This window comes from Rhinopithecus bieti, unplaced genomic scaffold (genome assembly GCF_001698545.2).
Source record: "Rhinopithecus bieti isolate Rb0 unplaced genomic scaffold, ASM169854v2 scaffold_23199, whole genome shotgun sequence".
Lineage (NCBI taxonomy): Eukaryota > Metazoa > Chordata > Mammalia > Primates > Cercopithecidae > Rhinopithecus > Rhinopithecus bieti.
Window position 1 is genome coordinate 548,756 of NW_016810851.1, and position 6,779 is coordinate 555,534.

A 6,779-nucleotide genomic window follows, 5' to 3' on the forward strand; every position below is an offset into this window, starting at 1 on the left:
ATACAATTTGTACATATGCTTTTCTAATTTTTCATCACATGTTAAACTTAAAGCAACTGTGAAGGCCTAATTCCTGGGTCTTCCAATTAAAGCAACCAATATAAATACTGACATATTAAAGATATTCTCTTAAAAATGACATCATAAGGGTTTTAGTATACAGATGCACCTAGCTTTAGCAATTTTGTGTTTAAATGATGCAGTACTCTTGTTACACAAATTCCATGTTATTCAAATTTCAATTTAAGGTTAACACCATTAAATGAGCCATAACATGTATGTTGAAACTCTTCTTGTATATCATGGTGTTTCTATAGTTACAAGACCTAATTTTACCATATGGAACCTACAAAACTCTTTAACAGATTTATTATTGTCAGCAAGCCCTGGTCTTATTCTTTAATCTGTGGTAACAACTTTTCCACACCAAATACTTTGTCCTTCTGCCCTGAAAACTCAAAACTTGCCCATCAAAATGATATAAAATGCCAACTCCCTTAGGTTTCCTAAAATTCTCTCCAAAACAAGTTGAGTTTGTGTAACAACAATCTCCTTTTCAGAATAAAGCTGAAAGCCTAACAAAAGGCAAGAAATGACAATTCATAAACATTACAGATAACCTTTATAACTCCTTTCTAGATTAGAACTTGTTGTAAGCCACTTTACAGACAAAGTAGAAAATCAGACAATTAAGTTTACAGTATATTATCCTAAAATAACCTTATTTTGACCCCATTGTGTTAGAAACCCATTTTAGGAAGCTATAACACTTGGAGACACTAATTTCCAAAATGGTTTATTAGGACTTCTCCCACACTCAAAGTCAAACTTCCAGGACTGTTCTGAAATGATGAAAGCTTGTTTTCGATAATCAATATAAATGTTAATCCAAAATAGAAACTAAAACCTGCACTAAGTGACCTAAAGAATCTTGTCCTGATGGAAGTGGCCAAAACTGCTCATTCCCCAACCAAGAAATCCTACGAGTATAAGCCAAAACCCACAAATATATTGACAAGTCCCCGATTCTTTCCAAATTATCACTAACTTTATCAAATCCAATGGTAAGTATGTGACAACAGAATGTTTCCATCAAAATTAAGACCAGCCTAATGAATTTATTCTATTCATCTTCCAGTAATGTGATTGCAACTGAGGATATCTTGGGGAATTTTCACTATTGACTAGTTACTTCGAATGTATGGATAATCAAAGTGCGACAGACCTCTAAAGATTCCAAGTGTCTACTTAAAAGCTGTTAAGTGAAAAGTGATGAAATGGAGGACACCCACAATAATTCTTGGACTCCTGGAGATCCTAAGACATGCTACAAAATAGGTCTTTATTCTTAGGAAAATATAGTCAGAGCTAGCTTCCTTATGCTATACATAAAATCTTAACATCAGAGGCAGTACAGATAGTACAGATAGTTTTGAACTGATCTCCAAACAAGCACAAAACCACTACGTTGAAAAGAACAGGTAATTTGAGGTTTTGGCAAAAGACAGTACTTCACACATCTAATCCAAATCAAAGGGCCTGCAGACAGTTTTCAGTGAGATGAAAGGAATGAAATAAATATAAATTCTACGGATAAATAAATGTAAAAGACAATTTAAATAAGCTAACAGAACTAATTTTTTTAAATAAAATACTAGTCAGGTACAAGCTTTTGTTTCTCAATGCCAGACTTCTAAATATTTACCAGACTACTGTTAACATTAAAACCTAACCTTTGACCCAGAGCGTTAGTAATAATACTGGTTTGCATCTGCACAATTTTGAAACTGAATGCTTCTGGTCCTGAAGAATATTTTAGGTGTATTATTGAAGGCAGACTGTGGTGCTAATTTAAGTCTTAAATACTTTTAAAAGTGACAGACCCCAAAAGTCCATCTAGTAATTTGCTAGTTAAAAAATGCCTGTGAGCACTGCTTCATAATTAGCATCTTAAGAAAGTAGTGGCATGCCCTATTGAGTGGTATGATCACTGAGTAATTAATACACCTTAAAACAATATCCCCACAAGTCTGTTTCTTTTATGTATTTGTCAGTTAAGTTCTTCAGTCATTAATTTTACACCCACCAGTGAATTCCTACGGCCAAATGAAAATTTTGTGGTATACACAGAGAGAAAATGATCATGGTGGGTATTCCTGTAAGTTTTACGAACTTGAGAAGTTTTAGCACCCTCTCCTAAATGCATGAAGCCCTTCTATTTAATTTCTCCCCTTAAAATAGAGACTACGTATGATACTCTGCAATAATATGGGATCTTTTGCTATGTTTCTGACAACTTTTGGCTTCACAAAAAAGCTATTCCAAATGTATCAATTTTGCCTATCTAGCTTGATGTTCATTCTATTCTTTAAAACTTTTATATACAGTAACTCAGATCACCACCCCATCAATCCATTTCTATGCTGTTCCTATTTTATCATGAGGAAACTACATTTTAAGTCAGATTTGCAGTAACTGGTAGAAAAGTTTCTTAAGCTAAAATTGCAATCATGAGTGTACAACAGTTTTGTGTGTGCGCAATTTTCCCTTCATTTTAACATCTGATTCAGTTGCAATGGCCGAAAACCTTCCACAAAAGCATGCTTGGGAGAATATATNAGGGTTTTAGTATACAGATGCACCTAGCTTTAGCAATTTTGTGTTTAAATGATGCAGTACTCTTGTTACACAAATTCCATGTTATTCAAATTTCAATTTAAGGTTAACACCATTAAATGAGCCATAACATGTATGTTGAAACTCTTCTTGTATATCATGGTGTTTCTATAGTTACAAGACCTAATTTTACCATATGGAACCTACAAAACTCTTTAACAGATTTATTATTGTCAGCAAGCCCTGGTCTTATTCTTTAATCTGTGGTAACAACTTTTCCACACCAAATACTTTGTCCTTCTGCCCTGAAAACTCAAAAACTTGCCCATCAAAAATGATATAAAATGCCAACTCCCTTAGGTTTCCTAAAATTCTCTCCAAAACAAGTTGAGTTTGTGTAACAACAATCTCCTTTTCAGAATAAAGCTGAAAGCCTAACAAAAGGCAAGAAATGACAATTCATAAACATTACAGATAACCTTTATAACTCCTTTCTAGATTAGAACTTGTTGTAAGCCACTTTACAGACAAAGTAGAAAATCAGACAATTAAGTTTACAGTATATTATCCTAAAATAACCTTATTTTGACCCCATTGTGTTAGAAACCCATTTTAGGAAGCTATAACACTTGGAGACACTAATTTCCAAAATGGTTTATTAGGACTTCTCCCACACTCAAAGTCAAACTTCCAGGACTGTTCTGAAATGATGAAAGCTTGTTTTCGATAATCAATATAAATGTTAATCCAAAATAGAAACTAAAACCTGCACTAAGTGACCTAAAGAATCTTGTCCTGATGGAAGTGGCCAAAACTGCTCATTCCCCAACCAAGAAATCCTACGAGTATAAGCCAAAACCCACAAATATATTGACAAGTCCCCGATTCTTTCCAAATTATCACTAACTTTATCAAATCCAATGGTAAGTATGTGACAACAGAATGTTTCCATCAAAAATTAAGACCAGCCTAATGAATTTATTCTATTCATCTTCCAGTAATGTGATTGCAACTGAGGATATCTTGGGGAATTTTTCACTATTGACTAGTTACTTCGAATGTATGGATAATCAAAGTGCGACAGACCTCTAAAGATTCCAAGTGTCTACTTAAAAGCTGTTAAGTGAAAAGTGATGAAATGGAGGACACCCACAATAATTCTTGGACTCCTGGAGATCCTAAGACATGCTACAAAAATAGGTCTTTATTCTTAGGAAAATATAGTCAGAGCTAGCTTCCTTATGCTATACATAAAATCTTAACATCAGAGGCAGTACAGATAGTACAGATAGTTTTTGAACTGATCTCCAAACAAGCACAAAACCACTACGTTGAAAAGAACAGGTAATTTGAGGTTTTTGGCAAAAGACAGTACTTCACACATCTAATCCAAATCAAAGGGCCTGCAGACAGTTTTCAGTGAGATGAAAGGAATGAAATAAATATAAATTCTACGGATAAATAAATGTAAAAGACAATTTAAATAAGCTAACAGAACTAATTTTTTTAAATAAAAATACTAGTCAGGTACAAGCTTTTGTTTCTCAATGCCAGACTTCTAAATATTTACCAGACTACTGTTAACATTAAAAACCTAACCTTTGACCCAGAGCGTTAGTAATAATACTGGTTTGCATCTGCACAATTTTGAAACTGAATGCTTCTGGTCCTGAAGAATATTTTAGGTGTATTATTGAAGGCAGACTGTGGTGCTAATTTAAGTCTTAAATACTTTTAAAAAGTGACAGACCCCAAAAGTCCATCTAGTAATTTGCTAGTTAAAAAATGCCTGTGAGCACTGCTTCATAATTAGCATCTTAAGAAAGTAGTGGCATGCCCTATTGAGTGGTATGATCACTGAGTAATTAATACACCTTAAAACAATATCCCCACAAGTCTGTTTCTTTTATGTATTTGTCAGTTAAGTTCTTCAGTCATTAATTTTACACCCACCAGTGAATTCCTACGGCCAAATGAAAATTTTGTGGTATACACAGAGAGAAAATGATCATGGTGGGTATTCCTGTAAGTTTTACGAACTTGAGAAGTTTTAGCACCCTCTCCTAAATGCATGAAGCCCTTCTATTTAATTTCTCCCCTTAAAATAGAGACTACGTATGATACTCTGCAATAATATGGGATCTTTTGCTATGTTTCTGACAACTTTTGGCTTCACAAAAAAGCTATTCCAAATGTATCAATTTTGCCTATCTAGCTTGATGTTCATTCTATTCTTTAAAAACTTTTATATACAGTAACTCAGATCACCACCCCATCAATCCATTTCTATGCTGTTCCTATTTTATCATGAGGAAACTACATTTTAAGTCAGATTTGCAGTAACTGGTAGAAAAGTTTCTTAAGCTAAAATTGCAATCATGAGTGTACAACAGTTTTGTGTGTGCGCAATTTTCCCTTCATTTTTAACATCTGATTCAGTTGCAATGGCCGAAAACCTTCCACAAAAAGCATGCTTGGGAGAATATATCTAACAAAATTTTCTCACAAAGCAACTTTCTGAAAACTGATAAACTAAATTTGTGATCACTTTTGATTGCCAAGTAGTCTGCAGAAACAAAATCTTGCGTCTGTTTTGGTTAGATAACTTAAGTTTTCTTTTTAACAATCAGAATGCTTTAAGAATACATTTTTTACCCCAAGGAAGGGACTTGACTCTTGGATTTAAGACCCTTTCCTTGACAATATATACAAAATTTCTTTGACTTATCACTGTCCATTCTTTGAAGCTGTCAAAGCCAAGAACCCATAAACAAATCACAAATAGCAATAACCTACATTAGTTAACATTCCCCTTTAACATGTTGACATTTTACTAAAGGATTAGTTATTTTTGCATTTCCATTTCTCATATCCCATGACATTCCATATAAATTGCATTATTGCTTTATAGGCCACACAACATTCAAAAGTATGTTTATATGCATTGCCTGTTTTCCTTGATCTGATAAGACTTTGATACTGATTTTACTACAGAAATTTAAGTTTGAAAATACCACAGTTAGTATTTCTTCTCAGAACGTTAATTGTTCACATCACTAATCACTACATGCATATTTAGCTCTGATTATATTGCTCAAAAACTGCACCCATTATCAGAACAGTGCAAATGATATTTAATTTTAAAAGTAATTATAATGGCTTGAATTCAAAGTCATTCAAATGAACACTGTCAAGTAATTTCACTTGATGTGTATATATTTCATCACCACTGTTTACATTACCCTTCTTTAAGTATAACCATCAATTCTTCACAATTTCTTTTTATCAGTTTCCCTCCCAAGTCCCCAAACTAAGAATGCCAAATAGTCTTGAAAACCAAGAGCTCCATATTTTAATGTTTTCTTGAGAACACATTTGTGAACTCACAAAAGTGTTCATCTCTCAACTTTGACAATGCAGTTCTTACTTTAAGTAAAACAAACCTGTCCTAAAACCCCAACAAATAATTCTGAGAATTAACTTAAACACCTTGACAGTGTCCCTTAAAAATGCTATGACAGTAAAGTGCCAATAGGCATGGCAATGACCTCTTAGATGGGATCATTTAACTCCTCGGAACTGGGAAATGCCAGCACCAAGGATTACACTGAGATTCAATTTTACTGAAGGCTACATTTAGTTTACCCACTTTCCACAACCTATTATATTCATTATGTTAGAATGAAATGTAAATGTTTTGTGTAGCCCTCAAACTTACACTAAGTTTTGAGAGAGATGTACTTTAAAAAAGCACGGGGTAATATATAAAATCAGTGGCAGAAAGTTTCATTAAGCACCAGGAACTAATTTTTGTCACCCCATACTCATTTTGTAGGTAAGTTTCAATAACCGGCAAGGCACATTTACATATATTCCAATGAATACTTATTGACAAATTTTAAATTACACTCTATGTCCCAGCTATCCCAGTAACTGACATACAACATACTAAAATGATTTATTTAGATAACAAAAAACCAATTAATGTGAAACATACAGGCTATTGGCAACCACTATTCTAAAATTATGTAAGTACAAATAAACATATTGAAATGTGTGCAATTCTAAGTTTTTAAACCAGAAGATTTCTACACTAACACACATTTATATTAATGACACATAAAAAAAATAAAACTTTATTACAAAAATAAGTTACACTCGCC

The 6,779-nt window shown here is 33.3% G+C and overlaps 1 protein-coding gene across 5 annotated transcripts in view; it reads right to left on the minus strand.

The window, feature by feature from the left end:
- Positions 1 to 3,798: 3,798 nt before the first annotated feature.
- The window catches only part of SYNCRIP (synaptotagmin binding cytoplasmic RNA interacting protein), a 35,500-nt gene continuing 32,519 nt past the window's right edge, over positions 3,799 to 6,779 (minus strand). For 3 of the 5 annotated variants that reach the window (XM_017892970.1, XM_017892967.1, XM_017892972.1), the window contains one exon: positions 3,801 to 6,779. This exon is cut by the window's right edge and continues 1,610 nt beyond it. The gene's annotated coding sequence lies outside the window, so the exon portion shown is untranslated. The other 2 variants (XM_017892968.1, XM_017892965.1) reach the window with 1 other exon arrangement.